A 21,140-nucleotide genomic window follows, 5' to 3' on the forward strand; every position below is an offset into this window, starting at 1 on the left:
TATTTCTTGCCATGGAATTTTATCGCTGAGACCAATGATGATTGATGAAAGGCAGAATATCCATTCTAAAAAAGGGCATTCTGGTTCATGTTTGGGTATGCATCTAGCACTGTCCATCGTATATCCTTTGCAGTGTATCCCTCAGTGAGGAAATGTGTGCTCATTTTTGTACTGGATTTCTTGAAGCATCAAGTGGTGCGATGTTCGTTTATTCTAAATTTTAAAGGGCGCGTGGTCATATCTATGTATTGTTTACCACAGGGCCAAGTGATCAAGTAGACAGTTCTTTGTGTTGCAATTGGTGTGTTATTCTTGTGTTCACATTCAATTAGTCTTAAAATGCATCTCCCTCAAGCTTTCTATGAAAGTACAGGCAATACATTAACAACATGGGAAATGTCCTTTTACTCGGGGTAGATTCCATAGTAATCTCTGTCTGACCCCTTATGGTTTTGTGGGCGTGTGTGTATTAGCATGTCCTTCAGGTTAGCAGTTCGTTTAAATACAAACCTAGGTGGTGGGAAGGATTGTTGCCCAGTTTGTAAGATTTTCCAGTGTTTCTTAATTTTGCTCATCTTATTTGACTGGGGTGTGTAAGAAGTGACAGATGTTAGAGTCTCATCTTGTTGTCTAGTGCGTGGCTCTAGTTGTGTCTGTTATAATTCCTAGCCCGTTTACATGCAGTTTTTACACAGACTAGGGTATTGTCTTAATTCCAAATCTACAGCCAACTTTTGTGCCTGTGTATTAAAATCCTTTAGTCTGTTGCAATTGCGTCACAGGCGCAGAAACTGTTCGTAAGGTAGGTTGCCACGCAGGGATTGTGGGTGGTGGTTATTGTAAAATAGAAGACTCTTCCTGTCTGTATGTTTCTTTTATATGAGCTTACTACTAGCTCGTCTTTCTTCTTGATTAAAAGATCCAGGAACGGTAGTTCCTTCTCAGTGATTGTTAAATTTCAGGTAGGGGTTTGAGGTGTTGACCCAGAAGCAAAATGTCTCGCATGTAGCCAGGTCTCCTTTCCGAAAGAGGAGTCATCTATATAGCGCCGCCACAGAAGGATGTTAGGTTTCTACCGATTCTCTGGACAGAGAATGAATTGTTCTTTAAAATGTGACAGAGACATGGTAGACTTGGGGCAAAGGTACTTCCCATGGAAATACCTTGTGTCTGTTGGTATAGTTGTGTCCCATATTGAAAGACATTTTCCGTGAGGGCCATGCATGTCCATCCATGATAAAATGAATGGGCGTAGGGTAAGTCCACTCATCCATATGGAGGATGGGGTCTATGACCTCCAGTTTAGCTGTCTGTGGTATATTCGTATAAAGTGATTCCACATCCAAAGTGACTAGTAGGTCTAGCTGGTGTGTGTCAGTAGTGGATTTAATTATATTCAATATAGCTCGTATGTCTTGTATATATGATGTGTTGTTTTTTTTGTTTTTTTTACACATGGTGTAAAAAATAGTCTCAGAACTTGGAGAGTGGTTCCAGGAGGGAATTTATCCCCAAAACTATGGGTCTGCCTGGAGGTGGGGAAATCCCCTTATGAATCTTTGGAAGGGTGTAAAAACATCCGAGCCCAACACCAGATGGCGATCTATGCTAAAGTATACAATCTACAGCTCATATGCCTCGAACAATATGGAAACCCTCAGGTCTTTCTTCACTAGTTAGTCTGCTTCCTTCTTAGTGATCCATCCCTGTGTTTCCGCAGCAGATACCATGGAGATTATCTGCGTTTTTAGCCTTGTTGTTGGGTCATGTGTGATAGGTGTGTAATATTTGCGGTCAGTCAAAAAAGGAGAGGGGGGGACCAGGAGCTCGTTATGGTCCAATGTCCGTGCTCCACTCGTAACAGTTAAATCAATAAGGACATTGTTCCCTGTTGGCGGCGAAACTGAAAATATCGATCACCTGCTCAACAGAGGAGAAAAAGGTGGGAAGAGTGTAAAGATAGGGAGAGGGAACAAGGGGGGGGGGAAAGAGGAGGAGAGGGGAATAGAGGTGGGATGAAAAGAGGCAGAGAGAATTTCCCCAGTCTCAAGGATCCACTCCTGAAGGGGAGGACTCTATGAAGCCTCTCGTGAGCCCTCACACACCCCGAAGGATGTCTTGCTTCATCATTGGGCTAGTTGTTGCTCCTCGTCGGGCCGGCGCTGCAATGCCCGACGGTCCCCCGAAGGGTCTCTCTATCGGAGGTCTTTTAAAGAGAAAAGCCGTAAGGTGAATGCGGGTGTGTGGGCAAAAAAAGCAGTGAGGTGGATCCGAGAGATAAGTGGTAGGATGCGTGCAGAGTGTGTGAATTTAAAAATGCCTAGGGGTGTCCAAAAAGGTGGATATTTAATAGTATGGAGCCTCTGGCAGACTAAAAAGACCAAAAGGTCACGGGGTCACTAATCAGCTCAAGGTGCTGGTGTGACTACAATTAAAAAGGTCGACATGTTTCACGCCTTGGATGCCCGGACGGGTCAGTGGCGTTTCTTCAGGACCGTAGACAAGTGAAAAGTAGTGCACGGTGAAGACGGGAGTGCCAGAGATTGGAAGGGTAACTCACGTCTAAGAAAAAAGGTAAAAATGGTACGGGACTGCGGGGTACAGTGACCTGGTCAGCAGAGATAAGAAGAACGTACCAAACTAGTGTAACCCTCGTGTATCTGTACGGGGCTGCATAGGATCCGCCGAGGCTGCCAGCGCCCTATTTGGGTTGCGTCGGGGGCCGGCTCAGTCAGCACCTACCCACTGCCATCGGCTGCCTGGAGAACACGAGAGGCTTCATAGAGTCCTCCCCTTCAGGAGTGGGTCCTTGAGACTGGGGAAAATTCTCTCTGCCTCTTTTCATCCCACCTCTATTCCCCTCTCCTCCTCTTTCCCCCCCCCCCCCTTGTTCCCTCTCCCTATCTTTACACTCTTCCCACCTTTTTCTCCTCTGTTGAGCAGGTGATCGATATTTTCAGTTTCGCCGCCAACAGGGAACAATGTCCTTATTGATTTAACTAATATTTGCGGTCAACAAGTTGATGTACACATTCATTCTCATAATCGGTGATGGACATAATTACCGTCGCACCACCTTTGTCTACTTGCTTTATTGTGATCTGTTTGTCGTTGGCCAATTCTCTAACTACTTCATGTTCCTTTTTGGACATATTGTGGAACTTCTGTGTGTTATAGTCATTACCTATCTTTTTTAGGTCACCTTGTTCGAAGGTCACTAGTTCATTTGGTATCATTGGCTAGGTTTGGCGTAAAAGTGGACGGATTGCGCAGACCTGAATCTGTTTATGCTAATGCTGGTTTGTCATTAAAGATTGATTTGAGATGTATTTTGCAGAATAATCTTTGCAAATCGCAATTCCTCTAGAATTGGTCATTCTTGGGTGTAGAAACATAGCCTAATATCTTCTATAAGACTTTAACTTCAATTTCTGTGAGTTCTCTTGGTGAAGGATTTTCAACTAATCTTTCTTCCCTGAGTGACTCCGTAGTACCATCTAGGGTAGTGGAGGTTCCTGCCACTGTACTCGTTTCTGCTGCCCTCCTCTTCTTCTCCCTCTGCCCCAACCTCTGCCTAAAAAAAGAGAGTTGCATGGAGTTTGGAAAGAATGGTCTGGCAGCACTATATAGATGACATACTCATCTTTTAGAAAGGGGACCTGGCTACATGCGAGACATTTTACTCCTGGGTCAACATCAAGCGCCGGGCCTCCAGCAGCTTTCGGAACAGCTCCCGCAAAGCCTACTGGTTCATGGCCCGGCACTCGGAGCACAACTCCGGCTGTGCTCGTGCTCCAGCTACCAGAGTCACAAGAGGTGCGGATCCGTCACGGACATCATCCGGTGGCAGGAACCGCAGGGCTTGAAGCCGGTCCTTCGCTGGGACATCCTCGACACGACAGGAGCCTACGACTCGAAAAAAGAAGTCGACAAAAAGTCGGAAATAAGTTAGCCAAAAAGTGGCTAGGGGGTAGCTCTCGCCGGATCTGCGCTAGGCTGGCACAGAAAAAGAAATAACTGCATGTCAGCGTGCATGGACGGGGGCTATGTAGGTCCCACAAAGACATCCTGGCGCCCACAACGCAGACGACAGATGCAGAGCCGACCAACGCCACGGAACGATGCACAGGGGTACTGCTGAAGAAACAAATCTCCAGATCAAGACTGACACTTGGGGAAAATTCTAAGGCAAGGAATCTACAACTAACTGTCTATGACTCTCTATCAGATACTCAGGTCCCAAATAAGTGCTCCCACATGCATCTGTGGCATGGGCAATGAGGGAGATGGTTGTATTAAAAGCCTGCCCACTGTTATATTGTCCAAGTTCAACCATGCTATTTCCTTCAGCACCTTATGAGTAACCACCACTAGAACCTCCCAACTGCCCATCACCTGTGGCCACTGGTTCTATATCCATTTCTGGTTTGGTCTTGCATGAAGTCGGGCATGTGGAATTAATGGAATGCAAGAGACCATCAGTGCCCCTACTGTCCTCAATGTTCGAGATGGGCCCTTCTGGTAAAGGCGAGTTTGCTATGTCAAGGCCATGATGCTTTTGGTTGTAGGGAATGCTTTGGCATCCCTAAAATATTGTCATGGTCCCAGAAATGTCTTATTTCTTCGGTTTTGTAAAGGATTTCTCTAGGTTCAATGAAGGCTCCAATCTGTGAAGGCTCTGGATGACTTTTAATATTCCTTTGGCAATTTTTTTTTTTTTTAACAAGTTCACCTTTACCAGACAGTTGTCAGATGGGATATACCTGTACTCACTTGCCTTTTAAAGTGTGCCACTACTGCAGCCAAACATTTTGTAAACACTCTGGGTCCTAGTTTTACTCAAAAAGGAAGTAACATGAACTGGTAAAGTATCCGATTTACAAAAAAACGGAGGACTTTCTTGTGCTCGCCTTTAATCTACACGTATAGATAGGCGTCCTTCTGGTCTATCGTCACCAGGTAGTCCTTCTTCCACAGCCGTAGAATGATCTTCTGCAATATGGCCACTGTGAACTTCTGGGTCTTTATGAATTTATTCAAGAACCTGAAATCCATTATCGGTCTTGGTGTTTGGTCCAATTTTGGGACCAGGAAATTTGCTGAATATATTCCTTGATTGTTCTGTCCTTGGTACTTTCTCAATCACTTGGTTTTATAGGAGCTCCTCCACTTCATATTGCAAGCAATGTTGTTCTTCCTTAGCATGAATTTTCTTTTTCAGTCTCACATTTTTCAAGAGTTCGATACAGTAATGGTGTTGCATGATGTATAGTATCCATCTGTCCGACGTGATTGACCTCAGTTTCTGGAGGAACCCCACTATTCTGCCGCCTGACCAGTATTATATGGATGGTCTGTCCATCCGTAGAATCACTTGATGGACATGGTTGCCCCTTCTTCGGGCTCTGTCTCAAAAGAGCTAACATGGAGTTACTGTGTACCTGTCTGTGCAAAGCACAATCTTTCAGGAGTACTGCTCGGAAAACCTCCTCTTCCTGAAGGGGTCTTCTTTGGAGTGGTTCCCCTTCTCATGTGGCCGTGAACCTGCAGGGCTCATATTGCTTTCGCAGTGTAACAGCTTTATTTTTCATATCTTGTAGCGTGTCATCCACTGCTGTGCCAAACAGATGTTCTCTTGTAAACTGGAAGTTAATGACTGTCAACTGCACCTCATGCTTAAACTTTGAGACTCTTAGCCAGGAGTAACTTCTAAGATTAGTGCCAGTATAAGATGCCTGCTCATTGTGTCAACGACTGACTTAAGGCCAGTACTGGAGATCACCTTGCCCTCTCTGATGATGGCTTTTGCCCTCTATTTGCATTGGTTGGGAAGGAGTAGCATCAAGTTCTCAATTTCCTCCTACTGTTGGTACCCATATCTTTTGAGAAGTGCACTGGGGTTGGCAATTCTCCGTTGGGTAGAAGCCACTCTCTCTCTACCTTACGTCCCACTATCCCCACTCTTACTTTCCTTTTATGGTAGAGAGCCTGTAGATGTTGGCGCATGTGCTCTTTCCTGTAGGTGTTGATGATAATTCTGTCTGACACTACACAGCCCTTTATGTATAAGGGATCGCTAGATGAATGTGTATTTATTGTTCACCTTTGGAGTCCCTGTCTTACAAGAGACTCCCTACCCTGATCTAAAATACTTGGGAACAATATAAAGGTGTTAATTCTTCTTCTGTGATAGCAAAAGTGTTTTGGGGAGAAAGCATGCTTAGGACTGTTCATTCTCCCCATATTTGCACGGGGATTCAAAAACCATTCAAGGATTCAACAAAAATAATTTTTTTTAGGATTGCTTTAATTTCCACCTTGAGGCATCATTTCATCTTTTCGACTTTGAGTGGGTACGGTCTTCCTTTTCCAAGTCAGCATGTCTTGCTTCAACTCCTTCTCCCTTTCACGGTCTCTATCACTATTTGGCGTCAGACTGAAGTCAGAGGGCCACTCACCAGCAGTGCCCGTGTGTCAGGACCCATGGGGTTCTTTATGTTTTGACTTCCCTTTGCTCATCTAGTATTTCAGTGTCGAGGTTGTCCTTGGATCGGTTGAGTCTTAAGGCTTCGCCTAGGGCTTGCCATGTTTCTGAGGTGTGACATGTATATGGCTATTCTATCCTCCTTTTGACACTTTTTCGAGTATTACTACTACTTCTGGTTCGACAGCACATTCCTTGAAGTCTACCCCCCACCCCCGCGCCACTGCCTCTGTTTTATTCATACTCTGTTCTTGAAAGAGATTTTCTGCTATTGTATCTGCATGGTGGCGTTTTGTGCCTACCTCTGCCTATTCCTGGTCCTGAATGTCTTGGATTGGAACTCGATGCATGCCTCGCTGCACTCAGCACTGTAGCCTCTGGGCAAACGGAGATTGCAGATTGTAGGAAGATGGCTTTCTAGTTACTGTACCAAAATGAGGTACACTATGTAGAAAAGCTAGACAACCCTTTTTGGTTTACAGGGCATACATTAATAATCCCAAATGCTCTCTTTTGTGGTAGTGTAGACAAGCAATTTAGGCTTATCAGAGGGCAGTGTTAAGCATTTTTTGTACACAGAGTCAATATTTGAGACACACCCAAGAAGATACTAAAGATCAATTTAGAAAAATAAAATTTTTGTAGAATTTTAGACACTAAGATCATTGGAATCGGGTATGTACTTTAGATGTTTTCAAATTTTACATTAATGACTTTAGAAAATAGCAACAGTCAAATTTGAGGCATGAGCATCAAACGTGGAAATATTAAACTATGGGAGAAACACACACTGCATAGGTACACTTACAGATGACTTACAGGACTGTTCTTCTGGACTTAAGATAAGTAGGGGCCAGTGTCCAAGAAAGCATCAAGAGTTCAAGTTTAACTGCCCTGGGGTGTCTGGGTGCAGAGGGGCTGCATGCGATGGTAGCCTCAAACACTACATGCTAAAGTCAGTGGGAGAAGTACCTGTAAGAAAAAGGCTGTGGACAAGTGCAGCAGAACTCAAAAAGGGGAGATTTGTGTAGGGGCGGCGCCTGAGGGTTTCAGCTCAGGACCACAGACACCATCTGTTCACTTGAGCCCGGGTTGGGGAACTCGGTTGCAGACATTTTGTGTCTGACGGCTCAGTGAGTTATAGGCTCTCATGGTTCTTGGAGTACCTGCAGAAGAGGGAAAAGAAACAGCAGGGCCACTCTCGGTGTGGAGTTGGTCTCTCTCGACTTGCATGTCTTTTTGGCAGCGGGGGTGTTTTGACTGAACACAAACAAGTCTTGGTGCTTTTAACTGGCAGTGGTACTTTGGGTATTGGTGCTGGGCAACTCCTGGAAGTCCTGGCGTCTTCAAACTTGCCAGGGAGACTGATCTGACTGCTTGGAGCAATAAAGACCTCTTTTTGGAGTGCTGCTTGCTCGGTGGGCCTGAGGGTCTAGAGCACGCTGTACTGGACAGAAGCAGTCGGTGCCTGCTAGAGCAGGGAAGTGGTTACTCCACTCCAAAGGAGATGTCGCAAGGTTGATTAAGTGCTGGGCAGACCTCCAAGGTTTTGAGATGAATGTTCACTTTCTGGACGAGTCAGTGTCTGTGATTGTTGGGAGAGATGCAGCCAGGCAAGGTATTGCGCAGAGTTAGGTGCTGGTCCACAGTTCTCACGTCTTCGGCTCTTCTTTGTCCTTCTCTCAGGCAGACAAATTTGAGTTCCTGGTGTTAGGCGGTCACCTAAATACTAAATTTAGGGGTGATAAGGAGAGTCAAGGGTAGTAGCCAATGGGTTACTTACTCCTAGGGTCACTACACCCCCTATACGACCACTTCCTGTGGGGAGTGGGCATAACCCTGTAATTTCACCAAAAATAAGATGGTGGAACCCTTCTTTTGAAGAGCACATCAGGTACCCCATCTTAGGGCTGTGACTAGCATGGTGGTGCAACACGCCTACTGCATAGCTAATTTCCTGCCTGTCCTGGTGTCAAATGGGCCTCAGGGAAGGGGGTGGCATCATCCAAGTCTGGGGAAAGCCGGGGTTGCATATCAAAGGCAATAGGGGCTTTGAAACCCCTGGCCTTGATATGCTAAATCACTAGCCAGCCTGCTGGAGGAGGTGTGAACGCCTTCCTCCGGAGCAGGCATTGTTTCTGGCCTCAGAGAGCACAGACTCTCACCCGCAAGGGCGTCAGAAACCTGTCTAGTGGCAGGCTGAACGATACCATTCAGTCAGCCCCTTAGATACTGGTAGGTTTTTCAGGGGGCACTTCTAAGGTGCCCTCTGGGTGCATGTCACAATAAATCTAGCACTGGAAACAGTATAGATTTATTAAGACAAGGTGTTTAAAACCCAACACTATAGATTTCAGTAAAGCAATCATGTAGCCAGGGAACTTGTAATTACCAGTGCTCAGCACATATACTTAAGATGGCTTTCCTGTTCGTTTGCACCATCTAGTAACTGAACTAGACAGCACAGGGGTATAGCTGCTCATGCAGATATGCCCTCACATAATATAATGCACCCTGCTTTAGGGCTACAAGGCCTGCTGTAGGGGTCACTTACACATACTACACGCAGTGACATTGGCATGGTGTAGGAAAGTGGCTCTGTATATACTGTTCCCAAATAGGTACAGTGTGTACAGAGTCCACAGTCCCCAGAGGTTTGGCAGAGGTTAAAGTTAGATATAACCTTACTCTCTAAAGTGGTAGCTTGGTCGAGCAGAAAGGCAGTATCAGACGACAGTGTAAAGCGTTTGTTGCACACACTCAGTCAGCAAATGGTCTCACACTCTCAATAACTGAACTCTAGGCCAATGGTTTTTGTATAAAAATAGGTCGTTTTATTTTAGAACCAACAATAGGTATCAAAATATACTTGCTCAGATTGAGATGCTTTTGATAAATAATTTTCAATAGGCAATAGACTTTTGAATATAATAGTTACAGTGGTTGCAATAGGCAACACAATTTCAAACACAATAATACATTGAGCTCAATGGGAATTTCAAGTTAAATGCAATTAGTTACTTTAAGGATTACTTTTCTAACTCCAGGACTGGATCCTAGTTTCAGTCCTGGGACAGTTCCCCAAAACAGGTGAATAAATACGATTTAGTTACTGTTGTGATTTTTAAGCAATATTTTGGTATTTTAAAAGTTGACACTTAGAAACTTTTTTCTAATAGAATCCCCAATGTTATCATATGGGAGGAAATTCACTTAGCAGGTAAGTGGGGTTATTGTTACTTTTTCTAATTCAGTGTTGGATCCTGGATCCAGCACTAGTGTACCACCTGTAAGCAGTTGAGAGAATGCGTTTAGGTTATACAGACAATTTTTAACGAATTTTTGTAAGTTTGCAAAATCAACTCTTCACAGAAAAATAGTCAATGGTTTTCTATGGAAGAAAATTCAAGTTAGAAGTAAAGTATGTTCTCGTTACTTTTGTAATCCAGTGCTGGGCTCCTAGGTTCAGCACTGGGACATCTATCTAAAACAGGTAAGTAATTACGTTTTCACAGTTGGTGCGATTTTTAAAGAATATTTGTAGTTTGCAAAAATCGACACTTAGAAGAAATTTCACAGAAAAAACAGTCAATGGTTTCCTATGGAAGAAAATTGAGTTAGCGGTAAGTATGGTTGTAATTACTTTTCAGGGTCAGGGCTGGGCACCAAGATCCAGCACTGGGATCTCTCCTAATAGCAGGTAAGTATTTTCGTTTTCGTTATCCGGTTGATTTTAGGTGACTATTTTAAAGTTTACAAACGCCACACTTTGAAGAATTTTCAAGTGAAACCAGTCAATGTTACCCTATGGAAGAAAAGTGAGTTATCGGCCTTTGGGTAAGTACTCGACTGGCAGAGTTAAGGTTCTGGGCATAGACTCCGGGGTCTCCCAGGGTCAGGTAAGTACAGTTGTTACACCCTCTGCAGCTCAGGGGCAGCCGGGTGCAGAGTGAGTTAGGCCCAATGTTATCCTATGGGAGGCAGAGGGCCTGTGGTTGGTGGCTGCTGGCTAGCAGGCCACGCGGCTGTGGGAGCTGAGCTCCTGGTAACCTGCTCAGGCCAAATGGGGAAGTAGGTTAGAGTAGAAGTTGCACTGCCAGGGCCACTCGGGCGGCTGGGTGCAGGGTGCTTTTGAGCCATCGGGCGCTCAATGGATTGCAATGGAGAAGCTCAAGAACTAACAAAGGCTGCAAGCTCGCGGACAAAGATTCTTCAGGTGTGACCACCACTTTGAGAGGTAAGTTGGGTAGTTGGAGGATAGGCAGGCACCCAAGAGGTGGGCACAGGGGGCCGCAGGGCGCCGGGAAATCTTACCCTCTGCTGGTCGCGGTTGGAGGGGTCCCTGGTTCTGAGGCTGCAGACGTCGTCAGGAGCTTCGAGGTGGGTCCTTGGGTACTGGATTCCGGGTCACAGTCGCCGGGGGGACGTCCTCTTGGTCTACTTCGGCACATGCCAGGCTTGGCGGGTGCAGAGTGTGCAGGGTTTGCAGTTCCTGGCTGATGCCAGAGGTCAGTTACTTGCTTTGAGCAGTACCACTGCTCGTGTGAGTCCCAGTTGCTCAGAGTCACAAGGTAGCCAGGTCCTCCGGGGTTTGTGAGGTTGCTGGCCACTGGAGATGCCAGGATTTAGCAGGAGCAGGTTCAGGTTCGAGGGTCGACAGGCCGGTAGGGCTGGGGCCAAAGTAGTTGGTGTCTTCCTCTTGTTAGCAGCTGCACAGATGGTCTTCCTGCTTCTTGATCTTCTTTGCTGTTTCGGAATCTGGATCTAAGGAAGGAAGGTTCAGGGTGCACCTAAATACTAGATTTAGGGCCGTTACAGGTAGGTAAAGGGCAGGGTACACCCCCTATCCTGCCACTCTCCTGTGGGAGGGGGGCAGTAGCCTAGTCCTGATTGGGCAGGGCTTCCCATCTTCAAGATGGCGAGAGCCCGGAGATGTGCTTCACCTCACCTCCCCCACCTGAGGGGTGGGGTTGGCAGAGGCTGGCACACCCCCTTTCCTTCCTTGGGGTTTCCGACCAGTCTTCCCGCCAGAGTGGGGGTCAGAACCGGTAGAGGCCAGTTGCTGAGTACAGCAAGTGGCCTGGAGAAGCTCACAAAGGTGGCATGCCTTTGAAGCTTCCCCTGCCCATCCTGGGGGAGGAGACCTAGCACCTCACCCAGGATGTGCATTGTTGCAGGCCCAGGAGACCGGATGGCTCTCTACCCAGGGATCCAGCAACATGTCTGCTGTGTGGCAGCCTAGGCAGCCCCTCAGACAAGACGTGGATTGTAGGTTAGGTTCAGGGGCCATCTCGAAGATGCCCTTTGTCATGCATTGTACATTAAATCCCACACTGGCATCATTGCGGGTTTAATGTGCTGAGACGTTTGATATCAAACCTCAGTCTTCAGTGCAGCCATCATGGTGCTGTGGAGTTCATGTTGACGATCTCCCCGCACCGTATACTCTTAAATGGCAGCACTGCACTTACAGTGCCCAGGAATGGACCTGGGTACTGTAGGGGCACAGGGCTCATGCACCTGTGCCCACACCACTGGCATAGGGCTCCCAGCTAGAGGGTTGTCTGATGTATGCAAGGGCAGTGTGTGTTGTGGGCATGGCACACGGGGATGTGTGCCCTGTCGACTCGGTTTGGTTCTGCACCCAGTCACTCAACCTGCAAAGGCAGTGAGTGGGTGTAAGGGTACAGGGCCCCTAAGGGTGGCACAATAAGTGCTGCAGCCCTTATGGGCCTTCTCTGGTCACAGTGCCCTGGGTACCTATAGTACCATTTACCAGGGGCTGACCTGTGGCCAGAGATGCCAATTGGGTTTAGGTTGTCATGCAGTTTTAGGAAAGGAACACAGGCCCTGGGTACCTTATTGAGTGTGCCCTGGGCTCCTGCCAGTCAACGTACATCAGCAATTCAGCAAAAAGTGGGGGGCATACCATGCAAGAAAGATGGCACTTTCTCACACATGGCACATGTTGAATGTGCCATGTCGTGTTTTCAAACATGGTTTGCACCATGTCATGCAGTCTGCAATGGCAGCCTGCGTGCAATTTGTATAGGGTTCCCTTAGGGTGGCATAACACATGCTGCAGCCCTTAAGGACCCTCTCTGGTACCTATGCCCTAGGTCAACAGCGAGTGCGCCATGTCATGTTTACGAATATGGTTTGCACCATGTCATGCTGTCTGCAATGGCAGCCTGCATGCAATTTGTATAGGGGTCCCTTAGGGTGGCATAATACATGTTGCAGCCTTAAGGACCCTCTTTGGTACCCATTTCCTAGGTACCATGGGTGCCAAAGTGTGTGTCAATTGTGGTACAATTAAACCATTTAACCTTGTTTTTAGGGAAAGCGCACGGGCATTGGGGCCTGGTTAGCAGGGACCCAGTGCACATTAGTCGAAAAATATCAGTACCAGTGGCAAAAAGTGAGGGTTACCATGACAAAGAGGGGCACTTTCCTACACAGATCTCATGTCTTTTTGTGCACATTTATGGTAGAACTTGGGGCTGAACCTAAAAGGGACTATTCTCGATTTCCCACAGCAGCTCCAACACTTTGGACGCAAATTCTTTAACCCCGTGTTTAGGCTTGTTTTGGTGATAACTGGTAAATATCTGTCGTCCTTTGACTGCAATTGCTTGTGTGCGGTTTTCTATGATTTCCGACTGCTCTGCTTGCTGCTCTGTGAATCAAACACTGAATTCTTTTACAAAATCGCAGAGCAATAAATGGCAGTGGAATAATGCACCGCATGTGAACCCAGAAAAGTTGTGTGCAGCAAAACTGAGCCCACAAGAACCTGGAGAATGACCAGCATGATCAGTCTGTGCCAGGGAACGCGTTGGTGAAAGTTTAACTGGTGGCCGCCACTGCTCTATGGGACAAAAAGGCACTGTAATATAGAGGTAGCTGCCAATGACTTAAATATCTGAAGCAAGATCTATTTAAAGGCCTCCATCTGATGTGTAAATGACGATGGCCTTGGGAACACGGGCATGCAGGGTTATAACTCTAAATGAATTGGAGGATGCCTGCTCAGTCAGGCCCATGAAAAGCAGACTGTGTTTGCGGGGAAACAGCCCCTCAACTTAGTGAGGGAACAACCCCCTAACTTGGAGTCAGAGCAGAATCTGTTTCAAAGTGTGAGCTTCCTATATCCTGTTTCGCTTCCCACTTACCGATTGCCTTAGGACGCATCTGTTGAACAATTTCAAATCGTGGCTGGAATCTAGGCATCACAAACTTAGTGTAGGTCCATGACCAACAATTACTTCCCGAAGTCCTGGCACAGTTTAAAATCAATGGTCTTGGAAAGAGACATTTTCCCAGACACTATCTATTGTTAAAATAGGACTTTGATACAGCTGACTAAGTTGGGATCAGAGCTGTGGATCAACGTTAAAAGGCACAGAATCAAAAGGAATCTAAGTCAGCGTGCAGGGGTGGTGACTATTTGTGGCTCCACAGCGTTACTTCCAGGGAAGTGAAAGACCCTTGTAGAGACAGTGTGTAAGCGGGAGCAATTGCTGTTGAAAATCCAGATCAAGTCTGGCGCATTGGATTATTCTAAAGGTGAGGACTCTGCAGTTAGAAGTATCAATTTGAAATGCTCCTACTACTACCAGTGTCTATGTGAACACTCTTTGAGCAAATCTGAAGCTGAATGGCAGGACTTTGAGTTGGTAAAGTATTCACTTCATTACAAAACGCAAGATATTTTCTGTGCGCTAGATGTATTGGGGAAGGGAAAATACACACCCCCTGAGGTTTAACTGACCCAGGGAAACTGCTCTTTTCTAGTAGGTGAATCATCCGATCAAGAGGAATCATTTGGAACTTCTGCAAATTAATACTTTTATTTACCAACCACAAGTCCAATATTGGTCCTAGAACCAAGTCCTGCTTGGGAATGAATATGCTACTTACCAGTATGCATCTGTTCTTGGCATGTAGGGCTGCTGACATTCATATCTGTGCATAGATCGCCGCCTAGAGTTGGGTCCGGATGTTTGCACGTTGTTGTCCTGGAAGAGTCTTCGAAGTATCCTTGGATTGGTGACTCCTCCCCTGGACTACAGTGCGCATGGGCATCCTCTCCATCCTCAGATTGTTTTTCGCCATTGTGGCAGTGATGGAGTAGATACAGAAAGTGATGACCATGCTATACAGTAATTCTGAGAGCTGCAGCTGCTACAGGCGCCGGGGAGGAGGGAGGGCGATATGAATGTCAGCAGCCCTACATGCCAAGAACAGATGCATACTGGTAAGTAGCATATTCAGTTCGAGGCATGTGGGCTGCTGAATTCATATCTGTGCATAGAATACATAGCAGTGCCCTCTATTTGCGGCGGCTACCAGTGCCAGCTGCAGCTGTCTGAAAAAGTGTTTTGAGAACAGCCTGTCCTACAGCTGCCTGCTGTTTTGACTGCACGTCTACACAATAGTGTTTTGTAAATGTGTGTGTAGTGGACCATGTGGCTGCTCTGCATATATCATGCAGGGGAATATTTCCTAGAAAAGCCATGGAAGCCCCCAACTTGCGTGTTGAGTGGGCTCGTGGTGGAATAGTTAATGTGCGTTTTGCCTTTTGATAACAGATTTGAATACACTTAACTATCCATCTGGCTATCCCTGCTTTGGAGATGGCGTTACCTTTGTGGTGTGGGGCAAAGGCAACGAACAGTTGTTTTGTCTTCCTGAAGGGTTTAGTCCTGTCGATGTAGTACATGAGGGCCCTCCGTACATCTAGTGTATGTAGTGCCCTTTCTGCGACAGTTTGTGGGTTTTGGAAGAAAACGGGCAGTTCAATAGTTTGATTCATGTGGAACTGCGATATTACTTTGGGCATGAATTTGGGGTTGGTACGTAGTACGACCCTGTTGGCGTGAACCTGTATAAATGGCTCTTGAACTGTTAGTGCCTGGAGTTCACTAACTCTTCTTAAGGAAGTGATCGCTACCAGGAAGGCTACTTTCCAGGTAAGGAATTGAATCTCGCATGAGTGTAGAGGTTCAAAGGGTGGACCCATCAGGCGTGTGAGGACCAAGTTGAGGTTCCACATTGGAGCCGGTGGGTGGCTTGGTGGAATGACTCGTTGGAGTCCTTCCAAGAATGCTTTGATGGCAGGCACTCTGAATAGTGAGAGGTGCTGCCTGGTCTGCAGATAGGCTGATATTGCGGTCAAATGGACACGTATAGAGGTGTACGCCAGATTGCATCGGTATAGGTGTAAGAGGTAACAGATGATGTTTTGGATGGATGCGTCCAGCGGGTTAATGTCATTATTACCGCAATAAATGACGAACCTTTTCCATTTGGCTGCATAGCAAGCCCTTGTAGTGGGTCTCCTGGCCTCCTTGATGATGTCCATACAGTCAGATGGCAGGTTGAGATAGCCAAACTCTAGGACTTCAGGAGCCAGATCGCCAGGTTCAGCTGTTGCGGATCTGGGTGCTGAATCTCTCCATGGTTCTGCGTCAAATGCGCGGGTTTGATCCGCAGCCTTTGAAGCGGCACCACGGAAAGTTCGAGGAAGGTGGTGTACCACGGCTGGCGTGCCCACGTGGGAGCAACTAGGACGAGTGTCAGGGAGTGTTGTCTGAGTTTGCGGGCCACCAGCGTTATTAACGGCGCTGGGGGAAAAGCGTACGCAAATCTGCCGGACCAGTTCATCCATATCGCATTGCCCTGCGACTGCGGATGTGGGAACCTGGCGGCGAAGCTTTGGCATTTTGCGTTTTCGCTTGTCGCGAATAGGTCTATCTCCGGATGACCCCACTGCTGGAAGTACGGTTGGTGTACTGATGGGTGTAACTCCCACTCGTGCATCTGGTGGCTGTGTCTGCTGAGCAGATCCGCCATCTGGTTGTCCTTGCCAGGGAGGTGTTCCGCCATGAGGAACATGTTCCTCTGAATGGCCCACTTCCACATGCTCTGAGCCAGATGAGACAACTGTGGAGAGTGTGTTCCTCCCTGCTTCTGTATGTAGTACATTGCGGTCATGTTGTCCGTCCGGATCAACACGACCTTGTTGCATAGATGTACTTTGAATGCCTTCATGGCCAGGAAGATTGCCATCAGTTCCAGAAGGTTGATGTGCATCTTCTTTTGTTGTGTCGTCCATAGTCCCTGCACTGTGTAGTGGAGTACATGAGCTCCCCATCCCTGGAGAGACGCGTCCGCTGTCAGTACTATCTGTGGGACAGGCTCTTGGAATGGTCGGCCCTTGCAAAGGTTTTGTGGATTCCACCAATGCAGAGAGTTGTATGCCCGACCGCTCACCAACACTAGGTCTTTCAACTGTCCTTGAGCCTGATTCCACTGACGTGCTAGTCACTCCTGAAGCGGGCGCATATGTAATCTCGCGTGCGGGACTATGAAGATGCAGGAGGCCATCATGCCTATCAACTGCATAAACACTCGCGCTGGAAGTGAGTGATTGGGTTTGAACTTGGAGATCAGCAGCTGTATGCTGTTGATCCTCACTAAATTTGGCTGAGCTGTGGCCGCCAGAGTGTCTATAGTCGCACCTAGGTACTGTTGTACGTGTGCGGGCTGGAGATGGGACTTTGGGTAATTTAGTGAGAATCCCAGACTGTGAAGAAGGTGAATGGTGCGGGACATGTGGCTGGCACATTGCTGGGCCGACTTCGCTTGAACGAGCCAGTCGGCTAGGTAGGGGTAGACGTGTATATGCTGCCTCCGTAGATGTGCTGCCACCGTAGCTAGGCACTTCGTGAAAACCCTGGGCGCTGTTGTCACGCCGAAGGGAAGGACTTTGAATTGATAGTGCTGCCCCTGAACAGTGAACCTGAGGTATTTTTTGTGTGAGGGGTGGATGGGTATGTGGAAATACGCATCCTTGAGGTCCAGTGTGGCTAGGAAGTCTCCCTGCTTGAGAAGCGGAAGGACTTGCTGTAGAGTGAGCATGTGAAAGTGCTCTGAAAGAATGTACTGGTTCAGGGGTCTGAGGTCTAATATAGGTCTGAGTGACCCGTCCTTTTTTGGAATTAGGAAGTAGAGGGAGTACACCCCCGTACCCTGCTCGTGGATGGGTACGACCTCTATAGCGCCTTTTAGAAGCATACTTTGCACCTCTTTCTGTAAGAGCGTTAAGTGCTCTGAGGACATAGGACGGTTTCTTGGTGGTATTGTGGGTGGAGTGGAGGTTAACTCCAGACAGTAACCGTATTTTACAATATCTTTGACCCACCTGTCCGTGGTGATGGAGTTCCACGTGGACAGGAACCTTTGTAGCCTTCCCCCGACAGGTGTTATGTGGTCGGGAGGAAGGGAGAGGGCGTCACTGCTTGTTCTTGGGGGAGGACCTGGTGTTGCCGTAGCCGCGTCCTCTGCCCTTTGTACTGGAGCCACGATATCCACCCCGGGTGTTTTTATCGTAGGTGGTCTGTGTATTGCCTTTGTTATATGTTTGTTGTGACCCCTGTCCTCTACCTGCTCCCTTGTTTCCGGGGCGACGAAAGGAGCCGCTCCGAAAGGACTGAGTTTGGAGAGCGCCCATGGACTTTGCAGTGTCCGTGTCCTTTTTTATCTTCTCAAGGGTGGTGTCAACCTCTGGCCCGAATAAATAGTCGGGGTTGACAGGCTGGTTGAGTATATTGTTTTGTACCTCAGGCTTGAATCCTGAGATTCGTAACCAGGCATGTCGTCGCAGCATGACGCTTGTGTTTATGGCCCGGGCAGCCGTGTCTGCAGCATCTAGTGCACACTTGATGGAAGCATTCGTGAGTAGCTGTCCTTCTCTGATGAGCATTTCTGCGCCTTCCTTGAACTGGTCAGGGAGATGTTGGAATATTTGCTCCAGTGTGTCATAGTGCGCTCTATCATAGCGAGCAAGGAGCGCTTGAGTGTTGGCTATGCGCCATATGTTGGCAGCTTGGGCGGCAACTTGCTTGCCAGAGGTCTCTAACACCTTGGACTCTTTGTCCGGGGGAGGAGCGTCACCTGTCGTTTGCGAGTGTGCCCTCTTGCGAGCATTCGCTACGACAATGGAGTCTAGTGGTAATTGGCCTCTGATGTAAGTAGGGTCCCCAGGTGCTGATCGGTATTTCTTATCAATCCTGGGGTTTATCACTCGTGCCCTGGTGGGTTCCTTGAAAATGTCCTTGGCTGGTTTGAGGACTCCTTTCAACATGGGCAGAGTCTTTACATGCCGTTCTGAGGATGCGAAAGTGTCCATAAGAAAGTCATCTTCGACGGTGTCAGAGTGAAGCTGCACCCCATGGTTATTGGCAGCACGTTCAATAAGAGCGTTGAAGGCTGCAGTATCCTCTGTGGGAGATGTTTTTGCCCCATAGAGTTGTGGGTCCTGTGCATCGAGAGGTGCACCTGGGTCTACAGGGTCGCCCCAAGTGTGATCAGGGTCCTGCTGGTCATCAGGGTCTGTGTCTCCATGGTAGGGGACTTGGTCATCCATGTAATCCTCCAACGCATCCGTGTCGGAACGTGTGGGGGAGAATAGTTGTGGATCCTGGTAGGATGAGTGGAAAGGTTCATAAAGGAGAGGTTCTGATTCTACAGGCAGCTTCCTTTTTAGTGGGATCCTGAAAGGGTCCAACGGTGGTTCCGAAGTTATCCTTCGCTCGTGGAGGATCATCCTGCCAGTGTTGGCGTCGATGACACGTGACGGAGACGTCTCAGCAGGTGTAATCGTAGTCTGGGTGACCCGTGTTCTGAGTTGGAACATTTTCGGGATTGTTGACGGAGGCAAGCCAAAGGTAATGTTGGCTGGCACCGAAGAGGCTGCTGGAGCTTCGATCGGACCGGAACCAGACGGGTCCTGGAGGGCAGCCTTGGTTTTGCTGCTTTGTGTCGCACCAGGTCGTCCTTGGAGCGCCTTTGAGGCTTTGGCACCGACCAGGTTCGTAGAGGCGGCCGTGGACTTTTTCGGCGCCGGTGGTTCATCGAGTCGAGGTGCGGAGATGACCGTCGACGTCTTCGATGCGTGAGGCTTTGGTGTCGTCGAGGGAGCGATGCGAGACGCAGCAGGCGGTGCAGCCCTCGGTGTCAGTGGCGTCGGTGCCGGGAGCCGAGCAGGTTTGTCGGCGCCGAAGGCCTTTTTCCGTTTGTCGACTCCGACGTCGCCCGCTTCAAGTTCGGCACCGAAGTCTCTCTTGGTGCGGTCGGTGTCGACGCGTCGCGCTGGCGTCGAAGGCGTGGAAGGCCTCGATCCGACCAGCGTCACTTTCGGTTTCGGTGGAACCGGAGCAGCTTTCGGTTTCGGTTTTATGGAAGGGAAACCAGCTGGTTTAAGCGGTAATGGCTGCCGCTGGATGTCCGAGGCCGGGCCCGAGGGCGGGGCCGAAGAACTGCGGGATGGGTCTCGGGTAAGGCCCGAAGGCGATCCCTCGACCGGAGCCATAGGCCGTGGAACTGGGCCTTCTTCGGTCTAAACAGGTAGGCCTTGTTCATCATTGGAGCTACTCTCTTCGGCCCCTAAGGCCTCCTCGTCGTCTCCTACCTCGGTGTCGTCTTCACCTCTGTGGAAGAGTGATTCGTCGACTTCGTCCGATCCGGATCCGTGTTCGGAAACGGGACTGGAGGTTAAGACTTCCAATTCTTCGACGTCTTCGGCCTCGTTGAAGATGTCTGCTGGGGCCGGTGCCGCGTGCTGCGCCTCGAGTCTCGCCGCTCGTCGATTCCGTAGAGTCTTTTTTGAACGGAACCGGGCACAGGCCATGCATGTCGATTCGTCGTGGTCCGGCGAAAGGCATTTGTTGCACACCGGATGGACGTCGATGTGTGGGTACTTCGCATTGCATACCGGACACCTCTTGAATGGCGTCCTCGATTCCATCGTCGAAGTAGTCGATGAACAGGTAAATGCGAAAAAAGTCGGTGCTGAAAGTTAGTAAACTAACAAGGTTGTATCGAAAACCGATCGATAAACAGTACCGACGCGAACTAAAGGCCTTTTGGCCTCGACAAAATATTTTCCTAACTTGAGCCAAGATAGCACATCCGAACCCAATGGCGGAAAAAAACAATCTGAGGATGGAGAGGATGCCCATGCGCACTGTAGTCCAGGGGAGGAGTCACCTATCCAAGGATACTTCGAAGACTCTTCCAGGACAACAACGTGCAAACATCCGGACCCAACACTAGGCGGCGATCTATGCACAGATATGAATTCAGCAGCCCACATGCCTCGAACTTAAGTATATGGCATGTACTCCTGTGTCCCTTTCTTATAATGGTACTGTTTTGATCGCACTTTTCAAAAGTGGTTCATGTGTCTCTTGTTGCAAGACCTTTAATGCATGGGCAGTAAGTAAATATCCATAACTATTACTGCTCACCCAGCAAGCCTATGCATAAGAAGGGCTCAGGACAACAACCACTGTTCAAATCTAAACCTCCTTCAGCCTTCTAAGAGCAGGTGAAATCTGGGCATTTAAAAACTGACTACATTGTGCTCATGTTTGCAACCTTAATTGCTCTTTCACTTCTTTCGTCTTTTACAAGGTGAAATTCTACAGGAACTGGCAGCATCCCTGCGTGTAAATAGCTGCATAGCTACTGCTCATGCCACCAACTCCCCTTCTGGCCCATTTCGTACAAATAAAGGCCCTGCAGCCTAATTAGAACTGCCAGCAAATAAGTGTAATTTACACACCTAATCCTCACCTCCATCATACTG

At 48.0% G+C, this 21,140-nt stretch overlaps 1 protein-coding gene across 7 annotated transcripts in view; it reads right to left on the minus strand.

The window, feature by feature from the left end:
* KMT2D (lysine methyltransferase 2D) overlaps positions 1-21,140 on the minus strand; it is a 1,389,531-nt gene that overhangs the window by 101,212 nt on the left and 1,267,179 nt on the right. The gene's annotated exons all lie outside the window — the stretch shown is intronic.

The sequence above is a fragment of the Triturus cristatus genome, chromosome 4_2 (assembly GCF_964204655.1).
Source record: "Triturus cristatus chromosome 4_2, aTriCri1.1, whole genome shotgun sequence".
Taxonomy (NCBI): domain Eukaryota; kingdom Metazoa; phylum Chordata; class Amphibia; order Caudata; family Salamandridae; genus Triturus; species Triturus cristatus.